Genomic DNA, 26,368 nt, shown 5'->3' on the forward strand with positions numbered 1-26,368 from the left:
GCTAGGATCTTCTGGAACACTGCACCGGTCAAACAATAAGGACCCAGTGCAAATAAACTGGTGTGAATGATAACTGTGAGCTTGCTGTGGGCAAGGATTGTCACTCTTTATGGCTGTATTGTGCTTTCCCAAGCACTTAGTACAGTGCTTTGCACACAGTAAGAGCTCAATAACTACGATTGAATGAATGAATTAATGCTAAGCAAAAGCTTTTTGTTTGTTTCTGTCAGCTGGAACCTGGTGTAATTCTGGTTGGAAACCGGGGTCGGGAGGGGTGGGGGTGGCGTGGAGAGGGGAGGCTGGCCCATGCTTATTCTCCTCCAGCTGGCAGGCCGAGGCCTCTGTCCTGGTCAAAGACTGAGAGTCTCCCCTCGTCTTCACCTCCCCTCTGCTTTAGATTGTGAGCCCCATGTGCAACCGGGACTAATAGTAATAATAGTGACATTTGTTAAGCACTTATTATGGGCCAAACACTTGGGTAGACCCAAGACCGTTAGGTCAGATACAATCCTATCTGGGGCTTAATGTACAAAGTGGAGGAGGAACAGATAAGGAATCCTCATTTTACATATGAGGCACAGAGAAGTAAAGTGACTTGCTCAAGGTCGTAGGGCAGGCAGGTGGTGGAGTCAGCATTAGAACACAGGTTCCCTTACTCTCAGGCCAGGGATCGCTTCTCTAGGACACACAGTATCCAATTTGATCAACTTGCAACTAACACAACACTTAGTTCAGCGCCTAGTACATTGTAAGCGATTAACTAATATCACAATGTATTAGTACTCATCAAATTGCAGGGAAAACAAGAAAAGCTCTCACCTTTTCTGCATGCTGACACTTTTGCTCCTTGCAACCCTGCCGGTAGAGCTTTGAATGTCTTAACCCATCTGATCCAGTGCAACGACTGCTCACTGCGACCCCTCTTCGGAAGTAATGTCCACTCAGAGATAATATTTAAAATATTTAAAATATTTTTAATTTCAGCCCTATCTATACAACACCAATTAATCACTAGCCATTAGTGAGCACACAGTGTTTGCAAAGCACTGTACTAAATGATTGAAAGATTACTAGTAAGAGACACAGTCCCTGAGTTTAAGGAGTTTAATCCTCTAATCAAACTACCCACAGATGGTCTAACTGTTGGTAGCCCAATTATAGAAGAATAAATGCACGTAGAAATGTAAGTTAATCTAAATGGAGAATATGCTCCAGTACTAAGATATTTGGAAACCTTCTAAACCCAACTCCGCCATTTGCCTGCTGTGTGACCTTGGGCTAGTCAGTTAATTTCCCTATTCTTCAACTGTTAATTAGGGATTCAATTCTTCCTGGCTTAGACTATGAAACCCATGTTGGATAGGGTCTGTGTCTGACCTGATTAACTTGAATTTACCCCAGTTCTTAGAACAGCGCTTAACACTTAAGAAGTGCTTAACTGATACCATTAAAAAAAAAACACCTTACCAAAAAAATATAGTATTCAGAGCCGGCACTAAATTGATGCCATTGCTCTGGTGTCTGTCACTCCTTTATCATCCTTGGCATCCTCCTGTACCAGACCACCATATTACCTCTTTGGGATCCAGCATCAGCTCTCTTCCATGTCACCACAGAGCCTCCATCCCAGCCTACCTTCAACTCCCCCGATAGGATAGAGAAAAGCAGCCACAGCCTGGCACTGCCTCTACAAAACCTCAGAAAGACTATGGTGGCTGCTGCTGAAATGCACACTATGGCCATAGTTGTGACTGTGGATACTAAGCGCAAGGAGCCTGAAACTCTAGTCCTCTAGCCACAGCATCCTACTTCCCTTTTGCCTTTATGTTGTCTTAGTGTTTTATTATTTTCTACTTATGTATCTGTCACCTCTCTCCCCTCCCTCTCTCCTTTTTATTTTTAGATTGTCAGCCCCCATCCTAGGGATGGGGACACTGCTTAATTCACATCCTTGTTTTCTTTCCCAGCACTTAGTACAGTGCTCTATTTCTAATACTAATCAGAGAATGCCTCCCAGACCAAATGAGTTTTCAGGGGAATTTTGACAATGGGGAAATTTAAGGTCTGGTGGATTTGGAGCAGGAAGACTGGTCAGACAGGAAGGAAGTTTATGATCAGGAGGTTGACTGTGGAAGAATTAAGTAAGGGGAATAGGGAGAAGCTTAGTTTGGTAGTCTGAGCAGACTCTAGTGGGAGAAGAGAGATGACAGAGAACTTAAAAGCAAAAGGTCAGGAGCTTCTGCTTGATGCAGACATAAAGAGGAAAACATTGGAAGAATTTGTCATTACATGTGCCATAGAGGAATTCCGGAGTCCGATTCAACTGGACTCATAGTTCATGACAACTACGCTATCTACAATCTATGGTACTTTCCAAAACAGATGGTACAATGCTATGCACACAGGAAGCACTTAATAAATACCATCAATTTATCAATTGGATCGGAAGATTAAACATTTGGATGTGGGAATGTAATGGGGTGATTCAAAGTGAAGCAGTTATCAATCAATGCTATTTATTGAGCGCTTCATTCAGTCGCATTTACTGAGCACTTATTGTGTGCAGAACATTCATTCATTCAATAATATTTATTGAGTGCTTACTATGTGCAGAGCACTGTACTAAGTGCTTGGAATGTACAAATCGGCAACAGATATAGTCACTTCCCATTCACGGGCTTACAGTCTAATCAAGGGGGAGACAGACAGACAAAAACAGTAGCAATAAATAGAATCAAGGGGATGTACATCTCATTAAAACAATAGCAATAAATAGAATCAAGGTGATGTACATCTCATTAACAAAATAAATAAAATAAAAAATATATACAAATGAGCGGTTGAGCACATTGCTAAGGGGAAGGGAGAGGGGGAGGAACAGAGGGAAAGGGGGGTAAGCACTTGGGAAAGTACAATAGAACAATAAACAGACATTTTTGATGCTCATAGTGAGCTGTGCACAAAGGACTGTACTAAATGCTTGGGAAAGTACAATTCAATAGGCTAGGCAGCCGGGATCCCTGCCTACAAGGCGCTTACTGTCTAATGAGTGGAAGACATCCTGGGGAAGGACTGAAAGCCACTCATATGTTTCACTGACATTCTACTTCAGAATGAAGATTACTGTTGGGTTCCAAGTTTCCTACCCCCAAGATCCTGCTTGAAGGGATGGACTGTAACTCTTTCTTTCTTTTCTTTCTATCTTTGTCTCTCTGTCTCCCTCAGAAGGAAGTTTGCCTCTGGAGTAGAATTGCTCATTTGAATTTGAATTGAATTTGCCTTATAAGAGGCAAATTACTCATCCTTGTGCCCCAATGGAGTCTAGGGGCAGAAGTGCTGGGGTCAGAGGGAGGATGTGATTGGGGTCAATGGAAGGGAAAGGAAAGGGTCAGAGGTAAGGAGGAACTGAGTTCAGAGGGAAGGAGAGGCTGGGGTCTAGAAATGGCAGGGAGGAGAGTTGCAATAGGATGAGAGGGCCTTTGAATTTCTAGATTTCCATCTCCTTTCATTTCTCTGATTCCAATTAACTTGCACTAGTTCCTCTGTCCTTTATTGCCCATGACTTGACTACCCCCGCTAAATGGCCAGTTTTGCTGAATCCCTTCTGGCAAGGGCACTCAGAAGTAGTTTGTCCCACATTCTTGGACTGCATCAAGAACCCTCTTGCAATGCTTACTGTTGATAATAGGGGACCTAGGTGAGAGAGTATGGATGGCTTTGGGAAACCATCCCTACGACTGGAAAAACAACTCAAGTGTGAACCCTAATAATGGCAGGATACCACTTTATCCTGCCCTTAAACAAACGTGACAAGAATACTCATATTTGTTGCTTGATTGCTGATGAGGGAACAGTGTCTTTTGGTATTACTCTGAGTATTTATGCAACACTGTTTAAAGATGCTGTGCTCACAGTGGACCAGAACGGGGCTAGAAACCTCTCCCTAACAATACCCATCTCATTTACCTCACTAGAAGACCATGCCTGGTGAACTTTAACCTTGTGGTGCATTGACAACAATGCAGGAAGGAGTATGAACTCACCTCTATCTTTTCAGCTACATTCAGATACAACAAATGGACTTCAATCAATCAATCAATCAATCAGTGACATGACAGTGGAAAGAACATGGGCCTGGGAATCAGAAGGTCATGGGTTCTAATCCAAGCTCTGCCACTTTTCAGCCGTGTGACCTTGGGCAAGTCTTTTCACTTCTCTATTTCTCAGTTACCTCACCTGAAAATGGATATTGAGACTGTGAGCCCTCCATGGGCCAGGGACTGTGTTTAACCTGATTTGCTTGCATCCACCCCAGTACTTAGTACAGTGTCTGGCATGGCTCAGTGGAAAGAGCACGGGCTTGGGAGTCAGAGGTCACGGGTTCAAATTCCGGCTCAGACACTTGACAGCTATGTGATGTTGGGTAAGTCACTTAATTTCTCTGTGCCTCAGTTACCCCATCTGTAAAATAGGGATTAAGACTGTGAGCCCCACGTGGGACAACCTGATCACTTTGTACCGCCCCCCCCCCCCCCCCGATCCAGGGCTTAGAACAGTGCTTTGCACATAGTAAGTGCTTAAATGCCATCATTATTATTATATAGTAAGTGTTTAACAAATGCCATCATTATTATTATTGTTATTATTGGATGCTTACTGCATCCAGGGGACCATACTACTGTACTACTGTGTACAGAGCTTTGGGGAAGCTGCATGACTTAGTGGATAGGGCACGGGCCTGTAGTCAGGAGAATTTGGGTTCTAATCCCGGCTCCGCCACTTGTCTGCTGTGTGACCTTGGGCAAGTCACTTGACTTCTCTGGGCCTCAGTTATTTCATCTTTAAAATGGCCATTAAGACTGAGTCCCATGTGGGATAGGGACTGTGTCCAACCTGATTAGCTTGGATCTACCCCAGCACTTAGAACAGTGCTTGCACATAGTAAGTCCTTAACAAATACCCTCACCATTATTATTATCATTAGTGCTCCACAGAGTACAGTATAATAGAGTTGATAGATTTGATCTCTGAGATCCACAAGGAGCTGGCAGTCTAGCTATTTCACTGATTGTAACAGTGAATTTCAAATAGGAATAAATTAGTTATCTAGGATTTATAGAGGCTTTACAAGCCCAAAGAGTGGTTTTTCTAATTCTCACTCTTCCTTTAAAGTCATAATAGAGGAGTCAAATTTCACTTTATTATATTACCTCTTTGTGTACTGAATCTTCTGTCATACAGCCTCCAAATCCTTTGAGAAATGGATTTTGCAGGGGTGAATAATTTAGTACCTTAAAAAAATGGATTCAACTTATGCATAGATTCCCCTTTGACTGAAAAAGCAACTAAAAGCATTTGCAATGTAACTGCAATTAGAGTCACATTATTATGTATAGAATAATAGTTTCTAAAAGTAAGGCGTGGTGTAAGTATTTTGCTACTACTCTTAATCACTGTCATCTGACAAGTACCTTTGGGTATCCTAAGAATGTAATTACTTAAATTTCTGCTCAGACTACCTTTTAAATCTGCCAGCAAAGTGTTTTTTTTTTTAATCACTTAAAGAATTAGTCTACTTTTCATGGTCAATTCTTTGAACGAATAACTTGAATATTTCTTTTTCAATGAATTGTGTAGAATGAGGCTTTTCTTTGTTAGAGAGAAGAAACTCACAGAACACCACTGGGAAAAGAACAGAGACAGAGGCCACCTGCTGCTTTGGCTAAACTAGTGCTAATTGAAAGGAGTTTTTAAGGATTGGGTGCTTGTAATATTAAACTTAAAAATAATTATGGATTCTCCTAACCCTAGATAAAAACATAGCACTCTATAGTTCTCTAATTTAAAGACAATGCTGCTGATTAAGTCCAGCTTCTCATAGCAAGAGCTCAGTGGTTGACACTATGATCAATGTTGGTAGGATTTATACTGCATCATCCTCACTCTCTTCTCTGACTGAAAAAAAGCCAACTAAAAAGCTAACAGTTCAAAGAAGAAGTTCTCAAGCGCCTTATGCCCGAGTAGGCCTGGGGCAGAAATGGAAACCCCAATTTTCAGATTTTCAATAACAACAATTTTATTAGTTCTAAGTAATAATAATGTTGGTATTTGTTAAGCGCTTACTATGTGCTGAGCACTGTTCTAAGCGCTGGGGTAGACACAGGGGAATCAGGTTGCCCCATGTGGGGCTCAGTCTTAATCCCCATTTTACAGATGAGGTAACTGAGGCACCGAGAAGTGAAGTGACTTGCCCAAAGTCACACAGCTGACCAGTGGCTGAGCCGGGATTCGAACCCATGACCTCTGACTCCAAAGCCCATGCTCTTTCCATTGAGCCACGCTGCTTCTCTACTTAATATAGGACAAGCACTGTACTAAGGGCTGGAGAAGAGACTAGATAACCAGATCAGACACAGTCACTGCCTCACATGGGGCTCACAGCGAGGAAAACAGCTATTGCATTCTCATTTTACAGCAGCAAAGAGAAATTAAGTGACTTGCGGAAGGTCACACAGTAGGCAAGGGGCAGTATGGAATTAGAACCCAGGGCCTCTGACTACCAGGCCCAATCAATTTCCACTAGACTACATTGAGTTGGTTTTTTTTGAAATGGTATTTATTAAGCACTTACTACTTGGCAGGTGATGCACTAAGCTCTGGGTTAGATATCAGCTAATCAGGTTGGACACAGGAGTCCCTGTCCCATATGGAGTTCACAGTCTTAACCCCCCATTTTACAGATGAGGTAACTGAGGCACACAGAAGGGAAATGACTTGCCCAAAGATGCACAGCAGACAAGTGGCAGAGCTGAGATTGGAATCCAGGTCCTTCTGACTCCCAAGCCCATTCTCTATCCATTAAGGTCACTGCTTCTCCTTAATATGTAGAAGTCTGAGGTCAAATTTGGAAGCAACCAACCTACTTCCTACTCCCTGGGAGTCTAATTTTCCATGGTAGTTTTTAGAACTGGGAAACAGAACAGAAATGCTGGGGAAGATGTTTTATATTCTAAGCTCCTTGTGGGCTGGGAACATGTCACCTCTGTTGTAGTGTACTCTCCCAAGCTTTTAGTACAGTGCTCTGTGTGCAGAAAGCGTTCAATGAATACCACTGATTGATTGGCAATTTGAGATGTGTCTAGTTGTCCTTCACAGTTGAAGACACCACAGAAGGTGAAATTCACCTAATTGGTTTGTGTGGTTGGAGAGGCTGATGTTGGACCCATAGTTTCTGCTCCGTATCGTGTTGTTGTGTTCAAAGAACCCACACTCTTTTCTCTTTGTCTCTCTTTTCTTATAAAGCTTTTGCTCAAAATGACCTTCTTTCTTTTGGATTTCCCCGTACCACGCACGTCTGCCTTCTGCAATGGACTTCCAATTTTCGACTAGTATGCTGCATTGTTTGAAGCTTGACTATTCTGTGTCTTTTTGAGACAAAGATCTAAGCAGCGGGAGAAGAGTAGGATAGTATACTCTGTTCTCTCTCATAGATCAGTTATGCGAATGTATGCTTGTTGTGGAACAGGAATGTGTTCAATAAATATGATTAACTATTTGATCGATTGATGTGGTTATTTTGGAGTGTTCTTTCTGGGCTTTTTCTTCGGCATTAAATGATTAATGGAATTGAGGGGTTTTTTTTAAGTAAAGGAAAAAACTGAATATTTTGGTTCCAGCTCTTCCACTGCCCTGTTGTGTGACCTGGAACAAGTCACTTAACTGTCCTTGTGCTTCATTTTCCTCATTTGGAAATGGAGGGAAGATATCTGCTCTCCCTCTGTCCTACTGTGAGCCCTGGGTGGCACAGGTCCTGTGTCCAACCTGATTATCTTGTATCTAACTCCAGCACTTAGCACTTAGTAAGGGCTTGATTAATATTATTATTATTATATGCTTCCTACCTCACCTACACACATTCTAAAATTTAAAAATAGATGCAAAATGAGAGAAAGGAGAGCAGAGGGCATGTGATGAAGATGGAAATGGATATTCCTGTGGAAAACAATCTCACTAAAAAGTTGTATCACCAGAAAAATATCAGAAGCTAGGAAGTTAAGAAATGACTACACCGCAGATTAATCCACTGGGTCCTGCTATGAATTTGGCATGACAGATTCAGTTGGCCAGAAACAAAAGGAAAGTGAAGCAAGGAGAAAACGAAACAAGGAGAAAATAGCCTGAAGCAACTAACCATCCTGCTGGTCCCTTTAATATTTAGGGAGAGGCAATTAAACCTGAATGAGGTCCAAAAGACATGACACGATTTTCTCTTCTCCACCCTTCTGCTGTCTAACTTGTCATTTTGAAAGCTCATGCCAGAAAGGTCCTTGAAAGCAGGGATCATATCTTCCAATTCTATTTCAATGTACTCTCCCAAGTATTTTGTACAGTGCTCTGCATACAGTAAGAACTCAATAAATCATTGATGGAGTTATTGCTTCCTGGAAAAGATGAGAGGAGCAGTGAGACTTTAACTTGTGAATTTCTTGTTTTTAACAGTTCTGATTGATTAGTGGTAGTAGTGATAGCATTTATTAAGTATTTATCCTGTACAGAGCACTGTACTAAATACTACAGCGTGGCTTAGTGGAAAGAGCAGAGGCCTGGGAGTCAGAAGGGCCTGGGTTCTAATGCCGCTCCACGACATTTCTGCTGTGTGATTTTGGGCAAGTCAAGTAACTTCTTTATGCCTCAGTTACCTCATTTGTAAAATGGGGATGAGCGTGAGCACCATGTGGCACAGGGACTGTGTCCAACCTGATTAACTTGATCTACTCCAGGGCTTAGAACAGTGCTTGACACATACTAAAGTGCTGAACAAGTACTACTATTATTAATATTAATGCACAGTGCTTTTTGTGTACTGTGGTAATTAATTATGGTCCATGTCTCTTGGGGACTCAGAATTCAGAAGTAGAAATAGACCCAAAGTCTTGGAAGATATGGAAGAATATGAGGTTGCATGGTAACAGCTTTAATTCCCAGCCTGGTAGTCTCCGACCGGGATTGGGAACTCTTGCTGGTGGGAGGAAAGGCAGTGGTTATTGTGGTGTTTTTCTTGCTGATGATCCGTAGCTATATGTTCAAGTTGAATATCTGGTGAGCCATAGAAGCAGCATGGCTTAATGGAAAGAGCCGGGGCATAGGGGTCAGAAGACCTGGTTTCTAACCCTGGCTCCGCTATTTGTCTGTTGTATGACCCCGGGCAAGTCACTTAACTTCTCTGTGTGTCAGTTTCCTCATCTGTAAAGTGGAGATTAAGACTGTGAGCCTTATGTGGGATAGGGACTATGTCCAAACTGGTTATCTTGTATGTACCCAGGGCTCAATAAAGTGTCAGGCCCATAGTAAGTGCCTACCAGGGAACATGTCTCTTAATTCTGTTGTATAATACTCTCCCAAGCATTTAGTACAGTATTCGGTACAAAGTAAGTGCTCAATAAATACTTTTGATTAATTGATTGATAAGCAAATACCATTAAAAAAGTCATTTTTAGATTACTAATGGCACTCAATTAAGCATGCTCTCCCTGATCCCATTAACATGGAAAATTGAGAGTTGAAGAGGCATAGAATTTTGAGTTCACCATTAAATTCTGCTACAGAACTGACTTCATCAAGAGCTCATGTCCCTTTAGTGCCCCATTTTGTGACCTCTGTGCTCCCCGTTGTTTAATAATATCCTTGAGTGCTAGTACAGTGCTCTGCACATAATAAGCACTCAACACATAGGATTAATTGATAATATTCTAGAAGGAATTTGTTTTTGTTCACTCAAAGAGTGCTGTGCACAATCTTTAGAGGAATTACCCCTCTGTAAATATTCTTCAAAATGGTAAAAAAGTTTGGCTTTTACCAGCATAGCTCTGGATTTTGTTAGCCTTGGCATGTGCCACTCATTTTTCAGCTTGGTTTACAGGGCAGAGTGTAGATTTCTGTAAACTGGCTTTAGACTTGCTTTTTCAGGAGTTGAAAGATATTGTGATGAATTTCTTAGTGTTATTTTGCAAAAGCAAATGATAAATGGCATCATTTTTGACAAATTGCTGTGAAACATTCACACTGTCTTGGCCATTAATTCTGAGAGCAGAAAGACTGTATCAATGAGAAACTGTTATTCCTTACATAAAAATAATAAGCAAGTCAATCAGTTGAGAAAGAACTGTGGTAAGAGTAAGATAGAGGAATATGATCAGCCTTAAAAGTTATGGAACAACAAATGCTGCCTTTCTGTTAGTGTCAATCATCATTTTTAAAAAATAGAATCATGCATTAAACTCCCTAATTATTTTATATGTATGGCACTTTTCAATATGAAAATGATTTTTGCAAATGGGAAAATTTAATAATAAAGTAACCAGTTTGTTTAGACTCACCTGAGTAATTATTGCTGCAACCAGGAACAGAGTACAGGAAGTCTTCCCTGAGCCACGTAATCTTTCTGGACCACTGAAGCAATTTGCGGAAGGGGTCTAGGGATATTTATTCATTTTCAAGTAATAGATGGTTAGTTGATAAATAAACAAAAATAATAGATGATGGCTTCAATAAAGTGCTTCTCACTGAATATGTGGTCTGTATCAGCTGTTTTTTTAAAATACAAAATATCTGAGAAGGGTTTTAAATAACAGTATTAGATAGCCTCTCTGTTTGAGTTTTCAATTTGCTAATTCCCCCTCCTCAGCTATTTTCCCACTCCTGTACCTACCTTTTTACTGTTCCTTGCTCTCTACTCTTCTTTCTCTGCTCCCTCATTCACTAGTTCCCCTTGCTTGGAACTCTGATCTTCCTCAAATCTTCAAAACACAGGTCTTCCCAAATCCTAAGGCCTGCAAAATTCTTCCTTCTTCCTCCAACAAGACTTCCCTGACTTGCTGTATAAGCCCATCAGCCATTTCTATAGTATAATTTATATCCATCACCAGAACTCTACGTATCTATTTAGTCAATTATAAATTTAGTTATTTTGAGTACTCGATTTGTAGACATTTTGTTTTATGTCACCCAAGCACTTAGTATAGTGCATTACACCGACTGGACACTCAATAAGTACTATTATTTCTACTGCTACTTCTACTTGAGTGGCCAAGTTTACATTTTTCAAGCTTTCTGCTTCTGCCCTCTTGGTCCCACTCAATCCAGACAGCCTACTTTTCTATCTGTCATTCAACACCTGATCTTTATCTTCTTCACCTCTCATTACTATTGTTCAAGGTTTACTGGTTTCCAGTCCATAGTATTTCCTGTCCCCTACCGCAAGATCTCCCACTAATCCCTCGCTTTTTCTCCCTTTTTCTTACCCTGTGCAAGGCTGGGAAGAATCTCCACAGATCATCAAGGGCATTTGGCCTAATGGCAAGATCATGGGCCTAAGAAGCACAGGACCATACAAATACCATTATTATTATTATTACCTGGGTTCTAATCTTGTCTCCACCCTTTGCCTGCTTTGTTGTCTTGGACAAGTCACTTCATTTTTTGTGCCTCCAGTTTCCTCATCTGTAAAATGAAGACTAAATCTTTGGGCTTTTTTTTATGGTATTTAAGAGCTTGCTATGTGCCAGGCACTGTAATGGTTATCAGGTTAGACATAATACCTGTGCCACCTGGGCTCACAGTCTTAATCGTCATTTGACAGATGGCGTAATTGCGGCACAGAGAAGTGAAGTGACTTGTCCAAGGTCACACAGCAGACAAGTGATGGAGTCAGAATTAGAACCCAGATCCTTCTGACTTGCAGGTCTGTGCTCTATCCACTAGGCCAGTCTGCTTCTCTCTCCCACTTAAACTGTTAGTCCCATGAGCAACAGGGACTGTCTAACCTTATTTACTGGTAATTACCTCTGCATTTATTAAAGTGCTTGGCACACAGTAAGAAGTTAACAAATAGCATTATTAGAAATAACATTAATGACTGTAGAGGAGACAGATGCAGAACATCTCTAATAACGGGAAATACTTTTATTTTTTCTATCTGAAATCCTTGTTTAATCTTAAACCTATTCCATCTTGGTCTGTCTTTAGTGGAACTAGGGAGTGTTTGGTCACATACCTTATAATAACTCTTCTCATATGAACAATAATATGTGCATAAACCTAAAAAAGTATACCTGTGATATCAGCTAAAGGTTAACAAGAATATATAGTTTTCTTATTTTGCAAAGATTCTTTTTCTTTTCTATTCAAGACTGAGTCTTTTCTTTGGAGAGGTGTATTTTGAATGGGTAATGGAACTTCACTGAAGTCTTCCTATAAGTCACAAAAGAGTGGAAATGACTAAGTTTAAAAAAAATATAAATTGCTTTATATCTATTTGGTTTGGGCTTTAGATATGACATCGATCATAATGGTTAGAGATGGGAGGTGACCTGTTGGATCATCAATCTACCCCCTTGCTGTATCTATTGCAGAGTCCTCAGATAAACAAAATCTATTCTCATCATTTATTTTCCTGTGAAAGCTGTGAAGAACTGAAATGGAGAGGCTGCACTCAGGCTGAATTACACTGTAGTGGGTTAGCTCTGGAGTTCTTATCGTAAAATTTATCCAGTGAGAAATAGGAAAAAAAAACCCATTCCATCTACTTTTATTGAACCATTGAAAGGCTTGGGTCCCCCTCTCTAAATTTTTGAAAAATATATAATTGTCAAAATGTTCCTTAGATCAGCAAATAGATGGAATCCTATTTTCTGTGATATGAGATGATACACTCCTTTGCATTTTTTGTTACTCATTTGTTATATCTTGAAGTTTTAGATAAATAGACTTTTAGAATGTCAACCCTGAAATTTATTTGCATTTCCTTATCCATCATTAGTTGCTAAATCTAAACCTATAAACTGTATAACTTACTACAACATCATATTCATCATCTTTTGTGTTCCATAACACATAGTCAAGACACTATCATGTGTTATAATGGAAGGGACCATGGTTAAAGCAGGAATAGAAGAATAAATGGTTATTTACCTTGAAACTTTACTATGACTAGAATAGAAACAGAATTTTGCATTTCAAAAATATGTATTTTAAATAGCCTGTTTCTTAGGTCCCTGGCTCCTTGAAGAAAGCCACATTCTTTTGTCCACATTTAAGTCTATGTAAATCATAATCCCTTCCATTCAGTCAGTACTCATCATCCAAATTGTCCAGAGATGTCAGACAATGCACAGAAGTGAATTCCCTCTTGGATTTGGAGATAACTGGCCCTAAAATCTTGTTCCTGGTCATTCATGGAGAGCGGTGCACAGAGCAGAGGCAACACCGTAAAGAAGCCAGCCTCTCTGCATCTTATTTGTTACCTCTACACAAAGGAGGTAGATAACAGTGCCTCACAGGAATGCCATGAGGATGAATGGAACACAAGTGAAATCTGAAAGAGGAACTTGAAAGATGGGTACATAGGGAAAGAGACTGGGATTCTTCCAACATTCAGATAAAAGTTGGATGAGCACACACTTTTTTAGCTGCCTTTCCAAAACCAACAATAAATTCCAAACCTTTGGAGATTCCAGTTTCTGGTTTCTCAAGACAAGCTTTCAGCAAAGGAAATGACTCAACACATTCATAAAGACAGGGAGAAATTTGAATTGAAAAGTTCTATTTTCAGTTCAGGAAGTTCTGTTACTAAAGCACATGATTTCTGCATGCAAGTTGAAAGTACCGAGGAACCCCTTTTCTTTTGCAATCGTTATTTCTCCAAACAGAACTTGAATAGATAAGCCCCTCACAGTTTATAACATTTCTGTTTTACATGCAGTCATATGGGTAGGAATCTTTGTTCAGTAATTTCCGTTGAGGCTAACCTTGTCATATGTAGTTCCTCTTAATATATTTATTGCAATTAGTTCTAGTTATTAAACCTGAGGTTTTGGTGGAACAGTAACTGCCATCTGGGACCCTGTGAATGTCATACCATCCAGATGTGTTGAAAATTTGATAAAAGATCTCTTTGCAAACTGTGAAACTTCTTGCAGCAATGCAGCAGAAATTAGTCATTTCTTAAATGACTATGGACATGGCAAAGGTAAAAGGAAATCCACTTTCTCTGGACGGTGGGGGGCAGACTACAAAAGGAACTCCATTCAGAAGCACTGGGCATTATCTGTCGGCAGGCAAATTTTTAGGCTACTCAGGTTCTGATAACAATAGTAAGTGTAGTATTTATTACTTTGTTCTAAATAGTGTAGATACAAAATGATTTTATCAGATATGGTCCCTGTACCAAGAGGAGCTCACAGTCTAGCAGGGAGGGAGATCAGGTATATAATTCCCATTTTACAGATGAGGAAACTAACACAGAAATTAAGTATCTTCTCCAAGGTCATATAGCAGATTTTCCCAAGGGCTTACTACAGTGCTCTGCACATAGTAAGCACTTAATAAATATGACTGAATAAATGAATGAATTAATAAGGCTCCCTGAATTAGAATCTGGGCCTCCGGACCCACAGCCCCATGTTCTTTCCATTTGGCCATTCTGCTTCCCCATTTTGAGACAGTGGAGGAGGAACCACATCACATCATCTCCACCTTGTCTGCAACTTGTGGGACCTCTTGCTCTCTGTGACGTCAACCCTTTCACTAGCCAGGGCAAGACTTCTATGGAGGCAAGAGAGGAAAGAAATGTGCAAGGCCTGGGGTATGTGGTTTTTTTAAAAAGTGATTTTATACTCACTTTATTCAAAGCTCAAGAGGAAGCACTTTTAAATTTCTGTGTGTCAAGAAGCAGCAAGGTTACAATTCTTCTAGGGCATTAAAAGATTTTCAGTACTTCCCATCTAAACTGGAAGCTGATGGGGTGGAAATCTTTCATAAGAGTGTTTCAACATGAATTTTATTTCCAAACGTTTTGATAAGCACCCATGCTTATACAGAGGAAGCCCTGGAAGGTTTAGGATAAATGAATACTTAGGCAACTGTGAAATCAATGGATATGGGAGCCCGGTTCTTTTGCACATGGTTTTCCATGACTCTTTCTGGAATATAGCATTTACTAACCTTGTGTGGAACAATAGTCACCTAGTTCTTAGATCATTTAGAAGGAAATCAACTTTCCTTTGAATAGCCAAACTCAGAGTGAGGGTAACAATTGATTAAAAAATCATTCTACTGAAGCCATTTTACAAGACCTGAAAAGTTGTGGAAAGAAATGTTGATCGAAGTGAAATTTTTATAGCTACCAATTATTATGAGTTGGGTACATTTTACTAGGAGAAATTGTAGAATGGCTGAAAGAATGACTGAGTTGTGAAAAGTAGATATCAATTTTTAATATCAACTTTTCTGATAGGCAAAGGTACTACTGCTTTAATTAAACCAATCTTAATCATGCTCTCAGAATCCTAAACCTATGGTAACCAATGGCAACATTATTGTTCTTTTTTGTAACTCTGAAAGGAATGAATTTCAAGATAGACTGTATGTGTTGAATGAAATAAGGAACTCTGAAAAGGAAGTATATCTATTACCTGTACATATGAAGTGGAAGTGGTTAGGAAGCCTGTCAATCACAGTCATAATCAGAGAACCACTCTGGTCACCACATCCGGTCTCACCAGTCTTTATGTTTCTCAGGACAGATAGTTCCACTTTAGCTTAAGTTTATATTCATTGCATCGGCTCAAAGAAAGATGCTTTACACCTAAAATAAAAGAAAGATTTTTATGTTTTTAAGGCATAAGGTACTGTGATTAACTTTCATTTTGTGGGGGTTTGTCTGCCTAATGGATCAGAGTCACTTAAACCAAAAATATGAATAATATCCTAAATAGGAATCAATAGTAGAAACAATAGTAATGACATTTATTGTGTGCCTAATGAACATAATGCCTTGTACAAAGTGTTTGGGAAGTGGGGAAAGAGAGAAATATTGATCTTTTTAATGGTATCTGTTTAGTGTTTACTATGTACCAAGAACTTTACTAAGCACCAGGGGAGATACAAAATCACCATGTTGGACACAGTCCATGGGGCTGGCAGTTTAAGTAGGAAGGGGAAAAGGTAACTAATTCCCATTTTATAGATGAGGAAATTGAAGCACAGAAAATTTAAGTGAGTTGCCCAAGATGTCTCAGCAGACAAGTGCCTGAGCTGAGATTAGAACCCAGGATTATGCATTTATACACAAGTGCTGAGGATGGGAATAAATAAATGAATACCAAATACAAGAGGTGGTTGAAAGGCTAATAAGAAGGCAAGCATGTCCTTTGCAAAGCTAGAATGTAGACCTACTAATCTCAAAGTTGGAGATAAAACTGAAGGTCTGTAGGGAAAATGCTCTATTCAGCCTTTCACGCAATTGCTGTTCTTGGGCCTAATCTGGGGAAGTCACCCAAGCAATTTCATTAGCATCACTGGAGGTGTATGAACCATGACTTTGACCAGCTACTAGCAGATAAGAAGACCAAAAACCTGTGTTTTTCAGCTCCAATATACATGTACTAGACTTGGCATCAGGAAAGAATTGCTCCTTTTCCAGGAAGCAATTAATTGATATAATAATGATAATAATAATTGTATTTAAGTGCTTACTATGTGCCAAGCACTGTTCTAAGCACTGGCGTAGATAAAAGGTAATCAGGTTGGACACAGTCCCTGTCCCACATAGGGCTCAAAGTACAGGGCTCAAAGTCTTAATCCCCATTTTACAGATGAGGCAACTGAGAAGTGAAGTAACTTGCCCAAAGTCACCTAGCAGACTTGTGTCAGAGTCAGGATTAGAACCCATGTCTCCTGACTCCCAAGCCCATACTTTAGAACTAAGTGGGTTCTATAGGCTGTCCCACTTCAGCATGCTAATTAAGATATGAGAAGCAGCATGGAATAGTGGATAAAACACAGGCCTGGGAGTCATAAGGTCATGGATTCTAATCCCACCTCCACCACTTGCCTGCTGTGTGACTTGTGGACTTCTAGGTCAGAGGGGTGGTGGTGTTATCAAATGGACGTTGTGGAAGTTAGACTCCTTACTGTCTATCAGCCCTGACTTTCAAATTAATTCCAGACATTGCTGAATTCTACCGCTTCTTCCTACATCACTTAATCACTATCCACTAGATAGCAAGCTTCTTTAGGGCAATGGTCATAATTTCTTAGTCTATGCTTCTCTCCCAGAGCTAAAGTACAGTGATTTCCACACAGTAAATACTCAATAAAAGCACTGATTGATCCATTACACATCATTTTCCTTTCTCCACTCGAACAGCTATCACCATAGTTCAAACTCTGGTCATTAGCATGGAGGAACTATTATATCAGATTTCTCACCAATGTTCCTTTCTCTAGCCTCTCCCTCCTCCAGCTATTTCATGCTGATGCTTGGAGCACCTTCTTAAAAGATAGTTCTGCACACATTACTCAACCCCTCAAAAACCCAAACTGGTTTTTCCATCTTCACCAATCCTCCCAAACGCACTTATCTCCTTGTTTTACTCTATCATACCTGCCTCTTCAAATCCACTAAACCACTTCCCTTCCCATCTACAGAGCCCTCCTGAATTCCCCCACCTCTTTCAGGGAGGCATCCCAAACTTATTTTCAGTGGTCATATCATCCTGATAGCCACCCTTAGCATTTACATCAACTATTCTTGTAGTTTACAGCTGTAGTTATTTGATTCCTCCCACTCTCAATGAATATATACCATTTTTATCTGCTCATCTCCCTATTAGATTGTGAGTTCTTCAAAGGCCAAATCTGTGGCCAAAACACATTATTTAATCATCACTTTACAGTTTAGAAAACTGAGGCACAGAGGAGTTAAATGACTCACCCAAGATCACAGACCAAGCAATTAGAAGAGCTTGGATTAGAACCCAGGTCCTCTGACTCCCAGATTTGTGCTCTTTCAACCAAGCTATGCTATTTCTCAAAGCAGAAGCCACAAAAAGGGAAATTACAACCTCAGTCTGGCACCTTAGAGTGCTGGTCATCCCACCAACTGGTGTTCTGGCAGGTTCCTAGAGCTGCCTCTGACTCTGGCAGGGATTTGGGATTGCGTGATGTTTCACCACTACTGTGGGAGTCCCAGAGGTTCTAACCAACTTTTTGGAGGTGAATATTGACCTTAACCCCTTGCTGTGTCATTTCCTCACCAGAAATAAATTATCAGGGGGAAAAATCATAAGAGTTAAGCAATAGCCAATTAAATTTACAACTCCATCTGTCCAGATTGGCTCACAATTTCATTCCGATATTTCCATCCCCCATTATTCTTTTGTATCATATTTAGACTTTTTCATTATTTAACATCTGGGAAAGTTTATGGAATGTCTCTCCATAATGCCAGGGTAACTAGTCATACCAGCTCATTTTGGGATTACGGTACTTGTCAGAAAACAAATAAATATTTTGCCATTTTTCAGTTCTCATAAAAGCTTGAAGGCCCTTGTGAGGATGACTATTTCTGGCTGTTCTGTGTTTGTGGAAATTCTTGACAAAATCATATATTGCTCCAGCATTTTAATACCAGCATGTCGCTGTTATCTTTAAATACTTTATTGTTCCTTTCTTTGTGGTGACCAGTGCTGTAAAGAAAAAAGAGAAAGGTATCAGAGTTATAAAATTTAGGAAAAAGAAATGAGGAGAGAGTTCTATAGAGTTATTCTGATTTGGAGAACTGCTACTATCTTAGTGTTCAGGTAGAATACATCTAGCACGTGACCCTCAGAAAAACTTCTAGAACAAAGCATCAGTGATGATATCTAATTAGGGAAATAAACTGACTGGAGATATTGGCTGAGTTTGCACAGGACAGGCTTGAAGGGGTTTTTCAGAGGAACAGAAGAGTACAGATTTTAACTGCAGCCTATGTGGAACAAATGTGATGACTGAGGAAGCACCTGCAACTACCCTTGAAAAGGGACAGCACAGTCTTACAAACACTGGGGTGAGTAGAATAGTTGCCCACTGAGCCACCCTCTTTGATCTCTGCTTTCCTCTCTCATTTCATCCGAGAGGTTCCTCTGGTAAAGCCCCTCAATTTATTTAAACTTTTCACCAGCACATTTGGGCATGAAATAGAATTCATTCAGTGGGATTGTAGCTGGACTATAAATCCTGAATTTGGTAATTGGGAATTAGGAGATAATTGAGAAGTATAACTATTTTGTGCAAATACATAAACCAACATATAACTCAAAATACATAATAGATTTGAACAATTCCTTTGGAATGAAATGTTACAAGTCTGGAAAATAGAGATAGTGTCTAGAATAATATCATATTCATTCTCTGAACTAGAGTTACTCTGACAAGAATCTGTGACACCCTAGATCCAGTCCTCTTTTTTTTTTCCAGGTGGGCAAATAGATAAGAAATGCAGACTAAATCCATTTCTGAATCTTGTGGTTAGAAAATATTCCATTATTTTTTAAAAAACCCAAATCAGTAATTCCCTAAAGATTCAGCCAAGTAATCAGTAATATTTACTAAACTCCTTTTGTGTGCAGAACACTCTACAAAGTGATTGGAACAATATTAGTAAACATGATACCTGCCTGTCAAGAAGCTTACAATACAGCGGGGAAGCAGACACTAAAATATATTATTGAGGAAAGGATGAAGTAATGGAGCAAATAGAGTAAACCACTGAGTACAATAGTACAATGGTGGATGTGAGGGTATTCTTGACGTGTTTAGGTGATGCAGAAGTGTTGAAGTAGCAGTTGGGGAGATATAATTTGGGAAGGCTGCCTGGATGAGATGCAATTTTAGAAGGAGTAAGATACTGGGGAAAGCAGTGACCTGAAGGATGATGGAAGGGATCGGAGTCCAGGCAGAAGGGAAAGTGTGAGCAAAAGATCAGTGGTGCACAATAAGGCACAGTGCATTTAACAAGCAAAACAGCATGTGAGCTGGGATAGTGGGAGAAGAGAGTGGATAAGTAGGAGGGAGAGGGCTAATTGAATGTCTTAAAACAAACAGGATTTAGAGGATTGGAGGTATAGGGGTTGGAAGAGAGGAAAATGCCAAGTGTATAGGCTTGAGAGGTGCAGAGGAAATTTATGCTGTAAGCTGTGTTAGGAAAGTTTGGTGGAGGAGAGGATTTGGAATGGAAGATTGAAGAGTTCTTTTAACAAAATATATATTGCATAACAGCATTTGCTATATCAATCAATCAATGGTATTTATTAAGTAATTTTTGAGTTCGGATCACTGTACTTAGTGCTCGGGAAAGTACAATACAACCTAGTCCCTGCTCACAGTGAGTTATGAAAACTAGGAAAACTTAAGTGCATCTAAAATCTATGATACGCTCATGAAAGGGGTATTACGTTAGTGGAGATTGTTAGATTCTAAAGTTTTGCATAATTAAATTTGATGATCATGGAAGAAGTGCTGAATGTGAATTGCTTTTTTCCTTTCTTTTGGCATACTACAAAATTACTTCAGCCGTCTTTCTTCAGTCAAATGTTTAAGTAGTGTACAGATGCACAGTACAGTCTAAATCTGAGTGACATTTAAGATCAGTTTTTCAGATACATGTTTTTTCTAGGTTTTTGAGATAAACTATGAAGGGTAATCGTTTTCCTTTAATAAAGGAGAATAAATGAAAAGTAACTATCTGCAAAGGAATATATTTGCTGTTGCCTTATTTCACCTTAAAATAAGAATCCAAAATCATACAGAACTGTTGGGTTTGTATAAATGTATCCAGGATATATGAATATATATAACACAGGTATTTATAAAAAATTGAAAAATGGTCATGAAAGATTATCATATTCACCAAGGGGAGAGAATCATTGTTTATGCTATTAAGCTTTCTGGGGCATGAGTCTACTTTTGAATGAACATTACTACATTTATGCACATGTGCTGTTAGCATTAGATAGAGAAACCTAGATTTTAAACTATTTTGTTCATCCTCAGGTAGTTTGGAGGATCTTTGGATTCAAATTCCTTTAGAGAAAGTAGCCACCCTTTTCTCTCCCTTTTCAGTGTAATTCTTCTTTTAGGCTAGATACAGAACTTGTTATGATCATATTCAATGTTTTATAGTATGGGTTGGAATGACGGACTCTATCATTGAAGATGATGGACAAGGCTCAGTCCAGCTTCAATCACATCAAGACTGAGAACGTGTATAGAGGAACTTATTAGAATATTACTAGTGGCTCTCCCAATACCAGTTGCACTCTCTTGTCTCTGCCAGTCATGCAAGCCTGCCAGTCATGTTCCAGAAATTTCATGTTGGAATAATGCTCCAAATATGATTGGCAGGATTTAGATTTTCTTTGCCCATCAAGTTAAACAGTGGATTCAATTTGAATATATTATCAAAAATGGTGAAAAGCAATATTAATCTAATCACTCATGTTATAATGTCATTGTGAAAATAATGACAGTAATTATAATGACAATAATATTTGTTATCTGTTAAGTGCTTACTATGTGCCAAACACTTGTAGATACAAGATAAATCTCACATAAGACTCATAGTCTATGTAGGAGGAAGAACATTTTGTAGGTGAAGGAAAAAGAGAAGCTAAATAACCTGCCAAGCAAGAAAGGAGCTGACCGGGAATTAGAACCCAGATCATTTGTCACCTAGGTCCATGTTCTTTCTATTAGGTCCTGCAAAACATAAGGGACATATAGGTTTGGATTAGAGAACAAAAATCTAAAATTGTTTCCTTATATTTTGATGAAAAGTACAGTTTTTACGTTTGAGGAAAGGCTGAAGAGACCTAATCAAGGGATTATAGAAAACTCTTTATAAGTAGAGACTGAATGAGTTAAGACTCTTCCAGCTATGAAGACATAGGCTGAGAGGGAACATTATTTAAGTCTTTAAAATCATGAAAGTTATGGATAGGGATGACAATTATTATTCACCAAATCCCATAACTTCCGGAAAGGGTTCACTCATTAAAGTCGGAGAAAAAACACTTTGTTCAGCCAGTTACAAAAATTAAATTTGTTACCACAGGAAGCTTTGCAGGCAGAAAATCTCAGCAAGTTCTTGAAGACTTGGAATAACTCTAATGAGTTAATAGGAAAAGAGAAGTGTATAGAAGGAAAGGAAAAAGTTAGGGATGTTAGAGGTACATTAATAAATATTAGGGTAAAAGATGGGAATGCAAGGAGATTTTTCAACACCCTAGTAGCTAAATTTAGTAGAACTGTTTTTTGCTACTGCATACTAACTAAACTATGTCCTCATTTAGTTTGCATGTTTGACCTAGTTCTAATTTGCATATCAGCTCTAGGTTAAAAGAGTAGGGGCTGACAAACTTCACTGGGTACAAAACAAGTTGAGGGCTCTCTAAAAGGGGAGACCCAGCCAGAGAGCGAGGGCTCCAGGAAATAGGAGTCTGAAAACTTGATAGTAAGAAGGAAAGGAAATAATCAAAACTGAATTGGGGCTGGCCAAAATGAACTCATTGGAAAGAGCAAGGACTGGGACAGGCTATGGAGAGAGTTCTCTTCATTTCAAAAAGCTTAAAATCAGGCTAAATCTGATTCCAGTGAAGGAGTAATATTTAAGACATTCAGGGTAACACACTAGCCTGTAGAGTAATCAAGCAATCCTATTTATTGAGTGCTTACTGTGTGCAGAACACTGTACTAAGCACTTGGAATAATACAATATAACAGAATTGATAGAAACATTCCCTGCTCATGATGAACTTATGGTATAGAGAAAGAAGGACTGATTCCTAAGGACTGAGCTTGCTACTTTGGGACCAGTATTGCTTTGAGAACTATTCCTGCAGCCTGAGTCCACAGTTTCTGTTTCATTTATCCCCCAATAGTAGTACTTAGTGTGTTATTGGGATTTTGATATCTTTCTGGAGTACTGCCTGGGTTACTAAGATGGGCACCTGAGCAGTCTGCCTGAGAGTCAGCAAATTGCCCATCTTTACAATTTTCAGGAGGTGTCTCCACTCAGAACTCCCAGCATCTATCAGTGTCTCTGGATGGAGGCTAGAGCTATTCACAATTTGGATCTTCTGAAATAGTCAATCAGACCTTTCCTGATGAAGAGGGTAATGACAAAATTGTTATATTAGGGTAGACTAGTAGGGAAAGGACTATCACCAGATTCTTCAAGCTTTCTCCATTTACTCATCCCTCCTCCCAGCCCCACAGTATTTATGTACATATCTGTAATTTATATTAATAATTTGTCTCCCCTCTAGACTGTAAACTCACTGTGGGCAGGAAATATGTCTGTCATATTGTTATATCGTACTCTACCAAGTATTTACTACAGTGCTTTGTGCTCAGTAAGTGCTCAGCAAATATGATTGACTGACTGACTGACCTCTAAGCATACTGTTGTCATTGGTGGAAGCAGGATACTAGGTGATATGGGCCACTGGTCTCACCCCAGTATGATCATATGTTCTTATGATCTTACTTCTTATTAGTTACATAAAGTAGTAAATCTTTAATCATACCATTACCCCAAAGTACTGTGCCCTTTGGGAAAGAGTTCATAGCTTTACATGGAAAGAATTAGGTCTAATTACACATTCATCAGCTACCAGAACCAAAAAAAAGCCACCTCACTAAAATTATTTGTCATTTCATTAACTAAGCTGGTAACAGAACTCAAACCTTTTGCCTAATGTTCTGTTTACTTTGCTATAGTCCTTCAAAAACCCACCAAAGAATTCAATCAATCAATTATCCTATTTATTGAACACTTACTATGTGCAGAGCACTGTACTAATTGCTTAGCATAATATAGCAGAGTTGGTAGACATGTCCCTTCCCTACAACAAGCTTAGAGTCCATCAGATTGTACTACAATGCATTTTCTGAATTCTATAAAATTTAAACTACGTGGCTCAGTGGAAAGAGCCTGGGCTTCAGAGTCAGAGGTCATGAGATCAACTCCCGGCTCTGCCACTTGTCAGCTGTGTGACTGTGGGCAAGTCACTTCACTTCTCTGTGCCTCAGTTACCTCAACTGTAAAATGGGGATTAACTGTGAGCCTCACGTGGGACAACCTGATTACCCTGTATCTACCCCAGTGCTTAGAACAGTGCTCTGCACATAGTAAGCGCTTAACAAATACCAACATTATTATTATTATTATTAAACTGGTAGAATTGTGGTATCATTGTCGTAAGTTGTATTTATTGAGTACTTACTATGTGTGGAACACTGTATTAAGTGCTTGAGAGGCCACAATACAACAGAGATGGCAGACATGTTCCGTGCTCACACTGAGTTTACAGTCTAGTTGGGGAGGCAGACATTCTATAAATAATCTATAATTCATAATTTAAAGATATGTACATATGTGCTGTGGAATTGAGAGCAGTGCTAATATCAATGCCCAGAGGTCACAGATCCAAGTGCATAGATGATTCAGAAGGGAGAGTGAGCTGGCAAAAAGATGGTTGAATCAAGGAAGGCCTATTGGAGGTGTTGTGACCTTAATAATGACATGAAGATAATAATACTTTGATGGGACAGCATACATGGAGGAGTGTGGAGATTGTTGGGGGAGGAAAGGCGCGGGTTCCAGGGTAGGGGGAGGACATGGAAAAGGGATCAACAGTTAGATGAGATTGGGATGATGAGAAGCAGCATGCCTCAGTGGAAAGAGCACGGGCTTGGGAGCCAGAGGTCATGATTTACCTCTGAAATTCAAATTCAAATTCAAGTTCAAATTCCCACTCAGCCACTTGTCAGCTGTGTGACTTTGGGCAAGTCACTTAACTTCTGTGTGCCTCAATTACTTAATTATGTAATGGTCATATAATGTTTGGGTCTCATGAAACATGAAATGGGGATTAATACTGTGAGCCCCACGTGGGACAACCTGATCACCCTGTACCCTCTCCAGCGCTTAGAACAGTGCTTTGCACATAGTAAGCACTTAACAAATGCCATCATTATTATTATTGTTATTACTGGTGCATAACGAGTGAAGTGGCACTAGGAGAGTCCAGTGTGTGTGCTGGGCTATAGAAGATCAGTAGGAGGAAATGAGATGATTAAGTGCTTTAGAGTCAGTGGTGAGGTGTTTCTGTCTGATGCAGAGGTGAATGGGGCAATTCATCCATTGGAGGTTTTCCAGGAGTAGAAAGACATGGATTGGATTTTTTTTTTTTAGAAAAATGATCCATGCAACAGAGAAAAGCCTTAAAGCCCATCTAGGAAAGACCACATAGCACTGGGTTCTAGAGGATGCATTTTTCTTAAATTCTCTAGAATTAAGTATGCCTAATTAGATGAATGTGATCCACACTTAGACATTTTCTACAGAAAATACCATATTGGACCTAATAAAAATGAAAACGTCATGAAACATATAGAAAAACAAACTTGTGGAAAGAAGGTCATACAGACCTTTCCCATATGTTGAGGCAGAATTACACCAAAACTATCCCAAACAGATGAGACTCTATCTTGTTTTAAAAGAGCCCAGAAAAAGAGATACCACCATCACTTTAGGAAAAAAAAATGTCTCCTAGATTAATATCAGGTCAGGCATGATGGTTATTTTGTAGGATTTAGTGGAGGCTTTAATGCTGACTTACAGTGTCAGACTTATAAAATGAATAAAAACATTGTTCAGAGAGCCAGTGAGGTGAGAAGATGAAAAGATGAAATTCTGTAGGACTTAGTACAGTGTTTTGCACACAGTAAGTGCTCAATAAATATGATTGAATGAATGACCACAAAGATTTAAAATAAAAAGAATGCAACATGTGGTAGAGTGTGAGAACCAAACATTACATGAAATAGACAATTTAGTGATTCATTTATCAATATTTCTCAATATCTTCTCATGCAATTGAAAGTTGGTCCAATGATTAACACACCGGAGTCATTTTCACAAGGTTAATAGTGTAATTTGGAAGTGTACAGAGTGTTCTCCCAATACTATGAAAAGAATGTGCTGGTAGCTCACATCATCATTCATAGAAGTTTAGTTTATGTACCACTTAACTTGGTATAAATAAGGGCTTCAGAAGAATTTTCTCCAAAGTCTCTTATCACAGATTGTTTTACCAATTTAATGTTTAAACTCATGTGATCTCAATACTCTAATGGTTAGTTCATGATATGCATAAGGATTGGATGAATAGAGGTGGAATGAGAATTTTCCTTGAATTGTTGTCCATTATAATGCCATAAAGTCAGTATAAGCCATATGTGCAAATTAAACAACTGCCATTAAGTGCTGATTGTCCTAGTGCACAATTAGCTCAGCTACGGGTTTAAGAATGACTTAAATATTCCTTTTACAAAAACCTTCTTTTCATCATTGCCTACAGAAATTGACTTCATTTGTAAGGAAATCATGAGTCTGAGAATTCAAATTTCTGGTCCAGTTCTAATTCATGTTCAATCTTGTTGACCTACTTGTAATTATTACTGGGAGGTCAAGCGATGCTGG

At 39.3% G+C, this 26,368-nt stretch overlaps 1 long non-coding RNA gene across 6 annotated transcripts in view; it reads right to left on the minus strand.

The window, feature by feature from the left end:
- LOC103170346 overlaps positions 1-26,368 on the minus strand; it is a 62,486-nt gene that overhangs the window by 23,027 nt on the left and 13,091 nt on the right. For 3 of the 6 annotated variants that reach the window (XR_486108.3, XR_003762567.1, XR_003762571.1), the window contains 3 exons: positions 17,774-18,527; positions 15,471-15,643; positions 10,377-10,472 (listed from right to left, as the gene is read on the minus strand). This is a non-coding gene — a long non-coding RNA (uncharacterized LOC103170346). Of the gene's footprint in view, positions 1-819; positions 941-10,376; positions 10,473-15,470; positions 15,644-17,773; positions 18,528-26,368 lie in introns of all 6 variants that reach the window. The other 3 variants (XR_003762569.1, XR_003762570.1, XR_003762568.1) reach the window with 2 other exon arrangements.

This window comes from Ornithorhynchus anatinus, chromosome 10 (genome assembly GCF_004115215.2).
Source record: "Ornithorhynchus anatinus isolate Pmale09 chromosome 10, mOrnAna1.pri.v4, whole genome shotgun sequence".
NCBI lineage: Eukaryota > Metazoa > Chordata > Mammalia > Monotremata > Ornithorhynchidae > Ornithorhynchus > Ornithorhynchus anatinus.